The sequence below is a fragment of the Amblyomma mixtum genome, chromosome 10, assembly GCF_055824585.1.
Source record: "Amblyomma mixtum isolate Tamu chromosome 10, ASM5582458v1, whole genome shotgun sequence".
Taxonomy (NCBI): domain Eukaryota; kingdom Metazoa; phylum Arthropoda; class Arachnida; order Ixodida; family Ixodidae; genus Amblyomma; species Amblyomma mixtum.
The window spans coordinates 57,484,785-57,502,381 of NC_143021.1; positions in this window are offsets into that span (position 1 = coordinate 57,484,785).

Here is a 17,597-nt window from a genome sequence, read left to right on the forward strand (position 1 = left end):
ATATATTGTTTTCCTTGTCGTGAAGCGCATTGCGCACTGCACGCCGTATCCCGTATCCTTGCGCACAGTCGGCGTGGCTCGTATTTCAAAGCCTGGAAGGGCTGGAAATCCGCAAAAACGTTGCGTCAGGCCTTAGGCACGTTTATATGCATGTACTCTCTTCCCGGTCAGCCTTACTTTCCCTGTTGCTTAGTCATTTTTGAACGCCCACCACTAGTTCGGGGAGGACCATGCACAGCTGCAATCGCATTCTTGTTCCAATATTACCAAACATTGCTCTCCGATTGACTATGTGACACTCCTTAACACCATAGAGTGGCTATGCTCACGGCTCCTTTCAAACCGAGGAGACACAATGGAATTGCGCTTGCAATATTTAGCATCAGTAAGCTTCTTTCAAAGCGGTGTCTACGACGGAGCTATTAACACTTCCTGTATTCATTATACCCTTCATTCAGATTGGTCATAAATAAGGGAGGGCAGCCCCGCCGCGGTGGCTCATTGGTTACGGCGCTCGGCTGCCTGCCCGAAAGACGCGGGTTCGATCCCGGCCGCGGCGGTTGAATTTTTTCGGAGGAGAAATTGTAGAGGCCCGTTTACTGTGCGATGTCAGTGCACGTTAAAGAACCCAGGTGGTCGAAATTTCAGGAGCCCGTCCCTACGGCGTCCATCATAGCCTGAGTCGCTTTGGTACATTTAAACCCAATAAACCAAACCGGAAGCAGTAAGTGAAGGCAGTGCTCGTAAGAGATAATTTGCTGTTCGCTCTTATATCATTATTTTTCTCTGTTGCAGCAGTTTCGATGGTACCTGAGACCAGCTCTTCATCAAAGAGGTACAAACGGACCATTAAACGTATAGCGCCCGGCGACGCTATAAAGCGCAGGCGCTGAGATCGGCGTTCCCGCGATAGAGGAGAATAAAATGGACAGCGCGTGCTCGGAGCGCACGCCCGGCACGGGCTGTTCGGAACTAGAAGCTTTCCGCGCTGGTCATCTTACTCTGGTGCTCCGGTGCGACCCCGCAAATCCTCAACAGTGGTGACCCGGCGAACCGTGCCTTCTATCTTAGCGGCGTTCCAGCATGGCGTACTGGCAGGACCCAAATTTCTAACCGCCGCTCCCAGCGTTCCGGCCTGCATGCGTCGGCGGGTGGTTCGCCCAACTGGAGGCTACCATCCAGCCGTTTAAACACGCAGTCCTTTGCGACATCCTCCCGCCCGACCTCCTGCGTCGGCTCACCTACTCTGCCTTCGGCTGCCGGCCATACGATGAGCTGCGTGCGGCCGTCGTGGCTGACTTCGGCGCCTACTATGTTCCGCCGCCACTCTACGACGCAGCAGACCCGTTTTCGCCGCCGCCAGCCTCTGGCCCTGCTCCAGCCTCGCTCGCGCCCACGCAGCCTTCATCAGAACCCGGCCCGCCTCAGCAGCCCCTCGCCGCCTCGCCGCCACTCCTGCACAGCGTTTCCAGCCTGGCCGTCCCTCTCGACGCCACTCCAGGTGCGATCCGCACGACCTTCGCCTCGCGTCCTGCTCCCACTACTATGCTACCCGCGTCTCTGGCCCTGCCTCCTTGCGCTTCAGTGGCTTTGTCGCCAGAGCCTCCTGCAGCCAAGGATGACTTTGCGGCAGCAGCCGTGCCGAGGCTTCGGGCATCTCCATCTACCTCGTCACTACCGCCAACAGCTCTGCAGGCCTCTGCTGTGAGGTTGAAGCCGCCGCCCGCTGATGCTAAAGAGCCCTCGACAACGACCAAGCCTGCTTGTCCCACTCCCAGCCCCTCAGAAGGTCCGCAGAGCACTAAATGCCATCAGGAGCATGATGAGAAGGCCAACCCGGTGACAGCAGTAACAAACATGGCGGTTGCCAACAGCCCCACTTTACCTGAAAAGGTTCCTGACCCGGTGTCAGCGCTTGCTCTAAAGCCCGACCAGTCCACTGATGTGGGTCCTTCTTGCTCTCCGCCGGTGTTTGCATCTTCAAAGCAGCCTGACACCGCTAGCTGGGCCGCCACCTCATGCCCATTCCCGCCACCCACAGCCGACCATGCCCACCCGCAAATAAGCACTGGCCAGTCGCTCCGGACTGCCACTCCCGTTTCACCCAAGCACCTGGCATTGAACCGAGCAACTTCCTCCGTCATCACCACAGCTGTGACCGTTATCTCGTCGGCCACACCTGTGCCAACCCTAGTGGCCGGCCCGCACTGCTCGCGCCCTACATCAGGAGCACCTGAGCCATGTAAGCCAGCCATTGCAACCTACTTGGACGATATGAAGCTGGCGCTACAGCAGCGACACGACAACACGATAAAGACCACATCTGTCCACGGAGCCGTTTCGGCCGCTCCCTTGCTTGCGCCGGCGTACTCTGTGTGCCAGCTTCCCGCCGAAATCAGCTGCAACGGTCCAACACCAATGACACTTGTGCCAGCGGGCAGCACTACAGTCGGTGACGGCCCGACCATGGCCTCCATTGCCCTAATATCCTTTGTCAGCTCGGCACCCTGCATCATTCGCCCGTTGCGCAGCAGCCAGGCTAGTCCACCTGAGCTCGCGCACTCCACCCGACGGCTCTTCCCGGCCCCTGACATGGACTTACCGGACACTCCATCGTGTGACCTCCACCTCTACCCCATCGGCGCGCAAATTTCGACGTCCCGTTTAGGCGGGGGGCCCTATAGCGCCCGGCGACGCTATAAAGCGCAGGCGCTGAGATCAGCGTTCCCGCGATAGAGGAAATTAACCCTTTCAGCCCTGAATTTTTTTTGCTACTTCGGGAATTTTTCTAAAGTGTTATTTTGCTTCACTGCCACCCAAGGAACACACTAGTGCAAAAAACTTCTCTAGAACTACCTTGGTTTTAAAGATGGCGCCGTGTCCTATATATAGGACACCAGGGCTTAGTGGTTGCAAGAACAAAAAAAGCAAAGTTTGACATTACTCTTTATTTCAAGACTTTCACAAAAATTCAAATATTGAGAACAAACATGCTGGTTGCCTTGAGGTGCAGCTAATACTGGACGTCGATTAATCCGTGTTAAAAGTTTTGAAACAGCTGGAATAAGTTCAGTGGATGAACCTTGATAAACGACGAACTCGTAGGTAATCCCCGAGGCGGCGCACAGCATGAAAACTTTCACTTCCCACGTATTTGGTTTCCCTTTGATGTATTGTTTTATGTCCCGCTGTCCTTTGAACGGAATGATTTGCTCATCGCTGCAGAGATGCTCCTCGAAAGAGAGGTTTAGGCAGGCATCTTTCACGAAATGTGTCCATATCTGTTGTGACCTTCCAGAAAGGATAATTAGTGGTGTGGTCTTGTTACAAAGCTAGAACGCGCAATGCGCGTGCCGTGCTCCCATGAAACACAAACGGACGCTCGGGATAGAAAGAGCGTTTATTCATCCCGATCAGCCAGCTTACATAGCGTGACCGGGCGAGGGGTAAGCAGAGAAAGGGACGAGGGAAAGCGTGAGGAGCATGCGCTTGGCGTTCGCCGTTGTGAGGCATAGCGTTCGCAGTAGTGCAGGCATAGCGTTCGCCGTATTGAAAGCATAGCGTTCGCCGTAGTGAAGGCAGGGCGTTCACAACAGGTCTCCGTTCACGTCTACAATGTGCACGCAGATTCTAACCGTGGCTAGCGAAAGACACCCATCGCTAAATGCTGTGAAATCAGCTTTCTGATTTCTTCTTCGTCACCTCAACGGATTTTCCTTCTTGATAAATAGAATACATGTTTGTTTCCTCGGCAAGAACAGCAAAAAACACTCTTCGGCCCGTACCGAGAAAAATACGGGTACGGGAACGGGGTCTTCTAGTGTTGCTTTGTCAACTTCATCACCGCTGGAGGCAGTCCAGAGCTCAAATCCACGTCGTCCTCAGCGTCTTCAACCTCCGACACGTAACCATCCTTCAGTGCAGCAAAAAATGACATCTGGATCCTCGAGACGCCGATGTCTTAATCGAGGCCGCTTTGCCGTTGAGTAAGGTCACAGTTTTTGCCTCTGAAATAAAACAAAAACAAAAATTAGGCATTACCAAAAAAAAAATGTTCCGCACTGCATGCAACACGCGCCGGTGGTTTATAACCACTGAAGCCTGGTGTCCTATATATAGGACACACATATCGCGGCGTGCTGTGACAAATGTAATAACCGCAAAGAAAACGTTCTGCAACTTTTAAAGCCTTTAGTGTCTTTGAAACAACCTGCAAAATTCTAATCGCGAACACGCTCTTAGGTATGGAGTAAAAAAATGGCAAAATAGCACTTACCATTGCAGCTGCCGTTCCCATCTTCCGCCATTTTGTTTGTTTACTCTCGGCGCTACGATGAGGAAGACGAAGGAGAAATTGATGTCTGTGCTTATAGGGATGCCTTGGGAGTCGGCTCAGTTCTTGTTTCAGATTATTGGGCATTTTAATCATGACTTATAGCCGTTTTGCTTCGTGTCCTTTTTATAGGACACCAGGGCCGAAAGGGATAAAGATGGACAGCGCGTGCTCGGAGCGCACGCCCGGCACGGGCTGTTCGGAACTAGAAGCCTGCCATGCTTCTTACTCTGTTGCTCCGCTGCGACCCCGCAAACCCTCAACAAACGTATTCAAACCAAGATAGCAAGCCAGCGGAAAACTATCAAAAGTCTGCAGAGACAGCGGCGAAAGGCTCCGTCATTGATCTCAGAGGCCCTTGCCATTATCCAGCCGTATGTCACTGAGGAAGGTTTCAAACTTCTCTCTGCACATATTCGCTTGAGGCCAAAAAGCAAAGGCAAGCGGTTTCCACTGTGGTTCATGAAATTTGCCCCACACTGAGACTATCGTGGCCCGCGAGCATACAGGTTTCTGGCAGCATATTTTGCTCTTCCCTCGTAGCGTTCAATTAAAAGATAGCTATCCAGCGTTAAGATGGTACCAGGAGTCATTCCTTCCGTAGGAGCAAGTACTCAAAGTTGGAATGAACGTGGCCGAGCTTGTGCACTAATTTTTGATGAAATACCGCTAAAAACAATATTTGATATTATGTTACACAGGATTTTTTCCATAGTTTTACAGACGATGGTATTTTCCGCGCTTCGACCATTGCTGAAAGGGCTATGGTTGTTCTCCTTGCTGGTGTTTCTAGAAAGGGGGTCCATCCAGTAGTCTTTTGCTATAGGGCAATGGTAAACACCATCGTATGTCATTCACAGCCAACAGGTGTCGCTCATTTCGGAGGTTAGAAGAGTCAACATTAGAGTAAAAGCGGTAATTTGTGACCAGGAACTTCAAATGTCAGTCTCGCTAACCGGCTAGGCATTACCTTTGAAGTTGGCGGTAGGCTAGTGTATTTCATCTTTGATGTATTTCATCTTTCATTTGATTAAACAACACGCAGTGAAGTCCAAGCCCACTAGCTGCGCATTGGGGACGACATTTTTGACTAGTCACACATTGTCAGCCTTTTCGAATGCACAGATGAGTTGCAATTGGCTCTAAAGTTAACAGAATGACACATCTTTAACCGACCTTTTGCAAATATGAAGGTCAGCAGAGCAGTAAAGGTTCTGAGTGCGTTGGTGTCCATTGCAATCATGGAGATCCTTTATGCAAATGACTACCTGCTTCAGGCTTGGCTACAGCACATATTTGTGACTGCATGGACAACCTTTTAAATTCTCTGAATAGCTCGAGTACCAAAAAATATCTGCAGAAGCACCACCACGCAATTAAGAACAGGGATTCCGTGTTGACTGACTTCCATCGAAGACAACTTCTTTTGATTGCATCATGACAGTTTGACGGCAGACATCAAGCGCAAACGGTTGTCGGGCGCCAGATTACAATTCAGGCTGTCGGTCTGCTCTGGGGTCACATCCAAAAAACTACGGCTTTGAATGCCTGCTCACGCGAAGACTCCAACAGGATCCCCTTGGAAACATATTTGCTCACATCATACAGAAAAAAGGTTGTAACACAAAACCAAATGTGCCACGATTTATTTCTGCTCTGAAGCATAACTGCATCAGAAAGCTGTCCAAGCTATCCGAACATGGAAATGTGGAGAACGATCGAAGGGACCATCTTCACGAGCTCTCGCCATTCTCTCTCAATAGTGAATCTCTTGTTAGCATTCAGGAGTGTGCGCAGCCTGATTTGACTTTTCTTCGTTGGACGACCGTTCTGAACTTTCAACTGATGTTCATTCTCACTTCATTGATGAATCTGCAGCTTATAATGTGTCTGGCTTTCTGAAAAAACTTTTTGTTGGGAACTCAGGTAAAGCTTGCAGTTGTCTGCAGTTACTGAAAGACGACAGTGAGACTGTGAACAGTCCCCACCAGTATTTCACTATTCTGAATGCGTGCCACGTGCCTAGCAAACTGTTTGGCAATCTGACTGTGCCATCGAAAGAAGCTTTTCGTTATATCCGGCTGCTTAAATCGCGCTTTCTTGTATTAACTGAGGACACTGAACATCTCCCAAAAGTCTGTGATGTTTTGTATCGCCATTTGTTGCGAGTTGGCGATTTTCATTTCTGTTCTGCTCTGTGTCACAAGAGATTTGAGAAAATATTTTGCAGAGTTCATTTGTGCGGGCATGTGCGTTTTGCTAACCGAAGCTTCGATAAGGTTCAGTTTCAATTTTCGGCCTCTGGTGTGCAAGTTGTCAAGTTTAAAGGTTGGAAAGTGCTTTGCACAAAGTGGACACTCTCCGAAGGGCCAGAACACTGCAGTGCTGTTTCTTGAAGTGATTTCCATTACCTTGAAAACATATTGCAATGCATATCTTGTGTGCATTTTCATGGAATTTTTTTAACATGAAGCATTTAATGGGGAACATGGCTATTTGGTTGAGGTAGGTTAACCGCTATGTGCGCTTCAGCTCAAGCCACACATTGATAGCAAGATCACTTCGGATTTTCGAATGTTTTCAGATGGATTATTAACATCGTTTTGAGCATGATACTTCAGTGGGGGAACGTTCAATCTCATTACTCTTCTCATGGCCGAGCTTTGCGTTGACCTCGTAACTCGTCGTCAAACTTTTTGAATAATCTTCAAACTCGCAGCCTCTCGTATGCATGCTCTTGCTGGTGCACTCTTCAGTGTCCTTAGCGTAAACCGCCTTATATACCTCTTGAACGAGGCCTTCTGCTACGGACACTATGACTTCCGCCAGATAGCCCGATTTTCTCAGCCATGGCCCCTGCTCACTGACGCTATTGGGAATCAAGTAAGGGCAAGACTTGTAGAGAGCACCACACATACAGTTCAGCACAATGCTTCTTCTGACTAACTTCGAATGGGCCATATTATGTGAAAAAATAACCGTTCTTAATCACTAAGGAAAAAAAAAGATATATTTAGCAACTGCAGACAGTTACTGGCAGAAAGCTCATGCGCGAACCTCAGCCCCTCCGCACCTTTTCGAAGCACTTCAGTTATAGTCTCCACTGCTTCCATTTCAGCTAACGCCTGGGTCGAGTTGTACAGCATAACGAAATCATCAGTGTACCGAAGCACATTGATGAAAGTGCCTGAGCAGGACTCCAATAAAGACGAACTCCAATAGAACTCCAATAAAGAAGCAAAATTCTTAGGACAGTACGCAGCCCCCCATACATTATGAGTTTGCGCTACTTTTGCTGCCAACCGGTCAGCTGGTGTTTAATTTTTTGTTCAACTTAGCCTTCGTTATGTTTTTGGCGGGTATAATTACCCCTCCCTCCTAGAGCAATATTCTTTTGTGTCTTCTAGCCTGTACCTGTGTATTTGCGGTAGTAGTTGTCTCGTATCTGTCTTTTTCACTTTTGTTGTTTTCGCCTTTGTTCGACGGGTTGGGGTGGTTTTTGTTGTCTTTTCGTTTTATTTAAAAATAAAAAAAAACAAATTTCGCAATTTTTGATGGAAAAATAAACATTATTATTATTATTATTATTACTATCATCATCATCTGTTGTACGCCACGCTGAAAATACATAGTTCTGTTTTGGCCTTTACCTTGACGTTTTCCAGCTTTGTTTACCATCACAGTCGTGTTTCGTTTTTTTGTGTGCTCACCTTTCATATTTTCCCTCGGGTTTACGCCGTATGTACAGTAAGGTCCACAGTTAAAGGAAACATGCCATCGCGTGGCCTCCGCGCTTCACGAAGCCCTGCTGCCTAGATACGGCGAGAAAATGCGGCATTAGGCGCATGCGTGGAAAGACCAGCAACTGCGCTTACTGCACATGTCTCTTGTGCCGACAATGCCCACAAGTTCTCGGCGGCAGCGCGCCGCAAAGCGCGGAGGCCACGCGATCGCATGTTCCCTTTAACAGTGGACCGTACTGTGCGTCTTTCGTGATTTGTCCACTTCTGCATTCCATCCTTATCACTTTTAGTAACGCCCATGGCTTTTTCTAACACGTGACTTTTTTAGGATCCTTTACGACACTTTGGCGGGACTGAAACTGTTGGCGGCATCAGCGGCCCAAGTAAAGGAGAATGGAATATAAAATCTTTTGTAAATACGTCCTTTACGAAATAAAATTCAGTTACAAGTCTAGCGATTGTCCTATCTGGATTCCTTCTATGTGAGGCTTCCTTGTGCGCTAGCCACTACGTCGAATTATAGCAACGAACTAGCCCAATTAAGAGTCATGGCGAATGTCATTCAGCTATCGAAAAGAACCAGGGCTGCTCTGGTCGTACTCACGAAGAAAAAGGAGGGGAATTTCACGTTTTGCGTTGATGCTGTAAGGAAAAATGTTTTTCAGGGGGTGTTATACACCGCCGGTGAAAAAGTAAAAAGAAAATAAGCTCCGCCCAAAAAATATCTTAGTCGTTTTTCTAATTTAATGACGCCGAAGGTTTAATTCTTGTGTTTACTGTAGTGTTTATATAAATGTAAGAGTGCGCACAGGACGTCAAGGACATGGTTCGCAAATAACTTTTATTTTTTCACAAAAAGAAACAATCGTACAAATAATCGCGGCTATGAACTATATTTTGACATAAAATACAATCACACAACAGCTTTGGATAAAGAACAAAGTCAGCAACTGCGAAAGAATGTTGTTTGTCCGAACTTTTGCCCCATGCATCTTAACCTGCGCCCGGCCGCAGAGGCGCTTTAGGAAAAGCGGTTTTTATTTCCGCTCTAGTTTACGATGGTTTGCGGAGAATGCAAAGGGTGAAAAAGTAGGATGATGTGACAAGCTATTTTTAATTGGTTTCATTGTGCCCAAAACCAAAAAGGAGTGCCATATGTCGTTCGATGACGAAGTGTGACTCTTTTCTGCATAAACTTCCGCTTCTCATAATGGAGCCATGACTACGTATATCAATCTTTTCAACAATAAACAGCAGAGAACAGAAATTTGGCCGAAAATTTCTGAATAGTTACTGAAGCACAAAAGTAAGGGCCACTGAGCGTTTATATCGGTTCCTCTCTTCGTCTTTGTCTTTTTGCGCTCGTTAACCGTGAATGCGTACCAGCTAGCCCAACTTCTTACGTTAACGCAAGGGCCACTGTCTGAAATTAAACGCGGAGCTGTCGCGCGAGAGAAAAGAGCGCTCTTAAAATACGGCCACGGCAATATATGAGACTTGTGTTAGTTCCGCTACAAGCCGAACATTATGCAAAATCGTTCGTTCACCGTCGCATCCTAATGCACAAAAAGCATAAAAGGAGGCCCTTAACTGGCGTTCAGGCTTCCCATTCCGCCGAAGCCGCCGGCGGTCTGCGCAAAGACGCGAAAAGACAGTTTCTGCACTGAAAACAATATCCCGGTGTATGTTAAGAAGTTCACACCCTATGTGCACACGACGTCGTAGCTCTGAAATAAGACGAAAATTCGGAGCCTTGAATGAAAGTGATCGTTCCGGTTCGGTGGTGCTGACGAGCAAAGTGTCCGGAATCTGCAGCCCAAGAAACAACTCCACTTAAGTACACGATGGATGTCTGGATACAAAGCCTTCGGGCAAATGCCGCCTACAAGGCTAAATTGTAGACAAACCATACAGAGAGACGGACAGGACGGGCGCTGACTCTAAGTTTATTGAAAGTCACATGTAGCATATATATAGCCCGAAGAAGGTGAACGCATGCGCATTTCCCACATGGCAAACACACACACACACACACGCGCACACGCGCACACGCGCACACGCGCACCCGCACACCCACCCACACACACACACACACACACACACACACACACACACACACACACGCACGCACGCACGCACGCACGCACACACACACACACACACACGGACGATAACTTCTCATAATCGCGTATTTTTTAACAATCTGTGCTCACTTAATCGTAGAGAGATAGAAGTGGTGCTTACGAACACAATGTCACACCAACTAGCCCAGCAAAAGGTACTTTTAAACGCCTACAACGCCTAGGGGGGATTAATATCGCTGCTCTTTCATTTTTCTTTTAAGTCAATGACTGCGGAACCGCCACTGGCTTCACAACCGGAATGCCAGGTTGCGTACCCGACCGCGGCAGCCGCGTTTCCATAAAGGCGAAACGCAGATGGTGGTCGTGTGCAGTGCCATATATCAGTGCACGTTAAAGATCCACATTTGCCCGAAATTCTTCCCCAGACCTACACTACGGCAAGTATTCTTCCTTTCTTTTCTCATTCCCTTGTTTACCCACTGTCTTACGGCGCGGTTCAGGTGCCCACCGACATGTGAGACAGGTATCGCGCCGTTCTGTTTCTTCAAAAACCAATTTACCAGTTTACCAACAACCTCGTCATACAGCTCATTAAAAGAAACAGACCCAGCGTAGAGCATTGTTATTCTTTCTATGTCTATATCTTGTCCAGCCCTGGCGATGTTTTAGAGTAGCAGTGTAGAAAAAAGCTCAATGGCACCATTTTGCTTTAGGAATCCCTCTGAAAGCTGCGCGTGGAAGTGGTCGAGGAAGGGAAGGAGTACTGTCAGCAGCAAAAGTTTGCGGGATCTCCAGCGCGTGGCGGAGTGACGCAAAACAGCATTCCAGCGCCATCTGCCGCGATTACGCCCGATGTCGAGGCTCACAGCACTTCCGTGTTAGCCATTATTTGTGCATGCCTGTCCTTTCTTTGTTATAGGGCATGTCTCATCGCGTTCTTCGCCGGGATCCGCTTTTGCCACTGGCAACGAATCGCCGTGTCACCGTCGTTGCGCGTCTGTTTCGGCTGCTGCGATGGTGAAAAGTGCTCCGATCACTCGCGCGAGCCAAAGTAGGACTGGCTGCGAACATCACACAGCGCCTCAGCGGTTTCCCTGAGTCTGATAAGCACGTCACGGGGAAGCAAACGTCAAGGCATGCTTGATAGCGAAGAAAGGATAGGCATGCGCAAAGCGTGCTTCAAACGCCATTTCCGTGAGCCTCGACATCGGGCATAATAGCGGCAGATGGCGCTGGAATGCAGTTTTGCGTCGCTCCGCCACGCGCTGGAGATCCCGCAAACTTTTGCTGCTGACAGTACAAACAGCCTAAAGTACTCCTCCACAGTGCACGCTGGAATGATCATGAAGTGCCTTTCATGTGGGATCAAATGTGACATTTCAAGCTATATATCGGCTAGACCACACAGTTCTTCAGCTGTGTTAAGTATCGTCGGATGCCCCGTCTCTAGGAAATAGACGAAAGTCTCCTGAACTTCACCAATATAGCTGATCGCCTGAACCAAGTCGACTGTCGGAAACTGAAGCTGATTTGACAAAAGGAAGCGTTAGGGGCAAAAGCCTTGCACTAATAGGGATCATACCTCAAATAGGCCGCGAGATCGGAGATGAAGTGTTGGTGTGCTTTCGTGGCTCTTTGCGAGTTTCCATCTTCTTGAAGGTTCTCAAGACCTGTAACAACCGCAGGGACGAGGTCAACATTTGCTTGAATGGCTTCGTGCCGCAGCACCCGCCAAGTCGCGCAGAACGCCTGTGGCCGCTCTTTCGTCTTCCTAGTGTGTTCTTGGGCGATCGTTCCTTTAAGCAGGGTCGTGCTTTGAGCAGATTTATAAAGAACGCACAGATGTTCCGAACTTCTCAAAAGCCATTACAGATGTCCAAAAGAGTGGACGAACCACAGAGCGCCACGTGTAGGCAGTGACTACTACAATGCGGCCGAATTGTCTTCTTCAATCATTGCCTCGACTTCATTCTAAAGATCAGCCATGTGGCGGCCCCTTAGAGATATGTTGCATCGACTGCCCTTTTGTTACGCGCCTAGGAGAACCTTTGGTAATGATGGACCGCTCAGGTCATTGACCTCTATGAATTCTAAAAAGTTATCGATTATGAGGTCGTTGTGAAGATAACGGAGGCACACTGACATCTGTTCCTTGCCTGACAAAGAAAAGCATACCAAAATCACCAATAATAAGAAAGCTGTAATCCGCCTCTCATTTTGGCTGGCGTTAAAAAAGTACATACATGCTTGCCAGCGCAGATAAGAACACCTTGTCCCGAGGATATATAACTAAAAGAAGTCACATGCATGTCCCCAACAAATTCGCGCAGAAGGCTATGTTTGCATTGATTCTAAATAGGTAGATAAGTGCCAAACGTACCGGCGATATATGTTTTTCGTCCTTCAGGAGATTGAAGCACTGGGTGTTGTGAGCTTGGTGTTGTTAATTTGGGTGCTGTTATCTTGACGTCCTGAATAATCGTCCCACTTGCAACGATGGTTTCATTGTGTATTTGAGGGCTGAGATAGGTCGCATTCGAGGCTCGAATTCGATGTTCTCTCTGACGACTCGTCGCCGCCTCGCATTTTCATGTGAAGGAGTGCCGTAAAGTTTGCATCGTTTTCAGCGGGTTGATCGAGCTTTAGGCGGCCATTGTCGCGGTATCCTCTCAGAGGAGTCCTTTGCCTAACACACGAGCACGACGTCATTTTTATCATGAGAAGCTTCATTCGGCTTCTCTCTCGCACACGTCGACAGGCAGAGTCGATCTTCTCGGGCATCAATTCTCCTTAAATCGCTTGCAGGAATTCATTCGAGGCAATTATTGCGGCTTTGCAGTGCTCCGTACCGCTGTGGAACTTGGAAGCCTAATGGGCGCAATGCCATCACGTGAACGGCGTGTGAACCAACGCATCGAGGTTCTAAGACTATAAATTACAAATTATAAAAATATAAATTAACCATGAGATGTAAAATATCCAGCAACTTAGCCATCTACTGTTGTGACTGCTCATGTTTCAAGCAGAAGGGTTGAAATGCGGGCCAGTTGGTACATTGTAAACGGAGAAAAAACCAGTCACACAAGACGACGGACAAGAAGACTTCAGTTGTTAGTCCAGTCGTTGTGGTGTGTACACTCTTCTTGTCCGTCGTCTTGTGTGACTAGTTTTTTCTCCGTTTACAATGTTTCAAGCCCCACCTTCCAAATATACCGAAATCCAGAATCATGGCAAAAAACAAGAACCAGCTCACTCGGGAAATCATTGAATCAACCATCATGACAACTTAAAAGCAGTCTGCGTGAGCGTGTCGTGAATATCCCTCCTGGAAGAGGAGATTACATTCCTGTCCGGGTCATTATGATTGCACAACATTCAAGGCCACCTCGAACCCTTTCCATGTCCATTTCAGTTCTCGTTCTCGTAAATTTTTGGGCTGTTAATTGGTGCCTCAGTTATGCATTCCTTCTACCTGCTTTTAGCACCTTATTGAAATTTGGCTTTTAACTGTTCCCTAACTTATGCCATCCTTTAACCTGCATTTATCGCCTCATTGAATTTTTGCCTTTGCTGACTTTTGGCCGGCAATAATTTGTTTTGTGCGCTGCATAACAAATTTCACAAGGTTAATATTTGCCTCATTCATGCCATCTTTTCACCTTTCTATATGGGTCGATTTTTGCCCTGCTATCGCATTTGTATTGTTAGTCATTGGCATTTGTTGACCCATGCTTGGCCAATTTTCTTGGGACTGTTCTTTTGACGTCGTTTTCATGCCGTTTTAATTTTTGTTGAGGTTGAGTACTCCGTACCTCAGTACGTATTCCTTCTACCTGCTTTTAGCGCTTAATTGGTATCTTATTCTTTAACATTCTTCATCATCATCTCCCGCTAATCATATTTTCTCCCGGCACGATCATGAGCAACATCGTCACACGTTTTGCGCTGCGTAATAACGTTTTAGTACCTAAGGTCAGAACTAACTACGGGAAACAATGCCTTCATTTTCATCCGTATTATTTGGAACTCTTTGAACATAGACATCAAACAAACTAATACGCTTTCTTTATTCAAGGTCAAACTAAAGCTTTTCCTTCTCAATTTGTAATTTGTTTTTGTTATTGATCCTATATATCGCGGCATCTGTGAGTGTTTTACTGTACGTTATCCTGCATTACATTGTTTGTATTTAAATATTTCAGTAACTAATATTACACTATGTACCTATATTTATTCTGTGCGTCACTAATTCATGTGTTGTGTATTTTAGGTTATGTTGCATATTCAAATTTATTTTCATGGGAGGTCCCACCCGCGGTCTTGCACCATGGGACCTCTCGCTGTATACAATTGCAACTTTGATTGTATTATTCAATATACTTTCAACTTTCAACTTTCAATTGAAATTTGGCTTTTAACTGTTCTCTAACTTATGCCATCCTTTAACCTGCATTTATCGCCTCATTGAATTTTTGCCTTTGCTGACTTTTGGCCGGTACTAATTTTGCCTGTTTTGCGCTGCATAATAATTTTTGCCATGTTAGTATTTCCCTCATTTATGCCATCTTTTCTCCTTTTTGAATGCATCGCTTTTTTGCCTTGTTCTCGTAATTGTAGTGTTAGACGTTGGCACTTGTTGACCCATCTTTAGCCAATTTTCTTACGAGTGTTTTTGACATCGTTTTCATGTCATTTTTATTTTTGGTGGGGTTGAGAAATCAGTGAATTTCTCAACAGGAGTAGCGGCTACAGATCGGTACCTTCATATTTGCGTGGTAGATTCACTTGCATTTCAGTGCCCTTCTATAGAATATAAAGCGCAGATCAAAACACGACCAGTGTAAAAGTTGCAGTTCAGCGCACTTTTGTGTGCGTCCTGTCTTAGTCCTCGACTGCAATAGCTGTGACTGTATGAGGCCATCTTTACTCCACGAAGCATGGAAAAGTGTGAGACATGCGTCACAACAGGAGCAGCTGTCAGGGTGCTGAGTAGGACACATTTTACGGTACTTATGTGGTTGCCGAAATGACTGCCTTTTTTTTTTCGCCAGGTTACAGTATTTGCTGTGCTCAACTATTTGTGCGGTGAACAATATCTCATGCGTTTAAGACCGTATTTCCAGTCGTTCGATGTATATGACAGAAGGGTGTAAGGTTATGATGGGAGGACTGGCTCGATAATTTAGCGCTTGAGGAAGGATACGAGCCGTCTCCTCGCCCGATAACTCGAAATGACGCTGCGTACATGTAATTATTACACAGTGACCCAGTGTCCAAGAAACAAGTGGCACAAAGCCCGGTTTGCAAAATTTGCCATTGCAGCGTAGGGACAATATCTGAAAAAATTGTTTCTATTCTAAATGAGGGTGGCTCCTCTTCCTATTACGATAATGCTTATTTTTTGTGGCGGCTTGGCTTTCATCGTTATATGAAAACTTTGTGGTTTGTAGCAGGATTACTTACAATTATTTTCTCAACCAGCTTCTTTTTCTCTGCTGTCAGTAATCCGTAGTCTTCCTGCGCAAGAAAAACGAGAAAAATGATCGTGAGTGAACAAAAAGATCATAGTTCTCTTTTTATTACCCTGACAGCATATAAAGGGACACCAGAAGCTCTGTGGATATTTAAGGAGGTCAGCAAGAAACAAAAAGTTCCAAATTCTACTTAAAATCGGGACCAGAGCAATAGAGCCTAAGGCTACATACAGTACGCGAGTAATGCGGCAGCAGGTGAAGGAAAAGGAGAATCAGTGTAGGCACCTACCCGTATTTAGCTTCCGCGTGACAGGCAACCGTAAAATATACTTTGTGGACCAGGCGGTACCATGTTTTAAGTAAAAATAAGCCCACAGAAACAAAAATGCGACTGCTTCTTCTTTTGATCAACTGACTGCCGCTTTCCAAGGCCTATGCCCCAATGAGACATCGGATGCGCAATTCCTGTTCGTATGTGCGCCAGTACCGCCGTAAACCGACAAAGCGCCATTCCTTGGCAAAAATTTGCTGGCGTTTGGACAAAATAGAACTCGCGAGTGTGCTATGCTGACGCACACACGAAGTAATGACGCGCAAGGGCGTTATCTGAAAGTTGGGCAAGAATGAAAAAAATTGGCGGTTTTCACACTTTCCCATAAAATCCGTAAAACTACAAAGGGAAACACCAGCTCTTATTAGAGAAAGCCGACAGCTGTTAAACGCCCGTTTCCTAATTTACGCATTGTAATAGTCGTAATAGTTACCGTACTCGGAAGGTGGTTTCCGTGCAAAGAAGAGCAGGTAGGTTATTGTGTAAGGAAGAGAGTACAACGAGAGCAGAGGAATGAGCAGCTGGAGGATGGTTGCCTGGGAAGAGTGAGCGTAGGTCGAGAGGGGAGCAATGCGCAACCAAATAATGGTGACCTTAAAAGTAGGAGGGCAGGCAAGAGCAGAAGAATGTGCAACTTCAGATGGAGCTTCTTCAGCGAGGTAAGCTCGTTTCCTGCTATTTTAGAAGTGTCTTGAAAGAAGTATCGCCTCTATTCATGATAAACGCCCACTCTTCCTAAGCCTATTTAATGCATAGAAGGGAGTTGATGCGTACCATCCAGCTTCAAACAGCGGCCAGCTGGATGCAAAAGTGCTCCCCCTAAGTACTACATCCAGTAGCGGGAAGCGCCCAGGTCTCCATTGCATCATCAATAGCCTGACCACGTCTATTGCAGAGCTAAGGCCTCTCCCATGTCTATCCAATTAACCCTATATTTCGCCCGCTGCGGCGAGCGTATCCCCGCAAACTTCTTAATCACATCCACACACCCAATTTGCAGGCACCCCCTGCTACGCTTGCCTTCTCTTCGAATCCACTCCGTAACTCTTAAGGAAGAGCGGTTCTCTTGACTTCGCATTGCATGCCCTGCCCAATCCCATTTCTTGCTCTTCATTTCGACTAGGATGCCATTAACCTGCGTTTGTTCCCTCACCCACTCTGCCCATTTGCGGTCTTTTAGTGTTACACCTATCATTTTTCTTTCCATAACTCGCGGAGCATTGTCCTTAACTTCAGCAGAACCATTTTTCTTAGCCTCCAAATTTCTGCCCTGCAGGTGAGTAAGATACAGGTGTTGTGTACTTTTTGCTTGAGGGATATTGGTAAACTGCCATTTGGGATCTGAGAGAACCCGCCATATGCGCTGCACCCCATTTTTATTTTTATAATTAATGCCCACTCATTGCCCGGTACACAGGGCCATTACACGCCCTAAACTCAGTAGACACACTTCCTTACCAATTCCAGTGCCTCGCTACGAGTTGAGGACTGCTCTTTCCTTGGAGTGTATAGAATATTACTTTGGTTCTCTGCATGTTAATTTTAGGCCCTACGTTTTGCTCTGGCTATCTAAGTCACTGATCATACTTTTACACGCATCTCCTTAGTCTGTGAGCAAGGCAGTGTCATCAG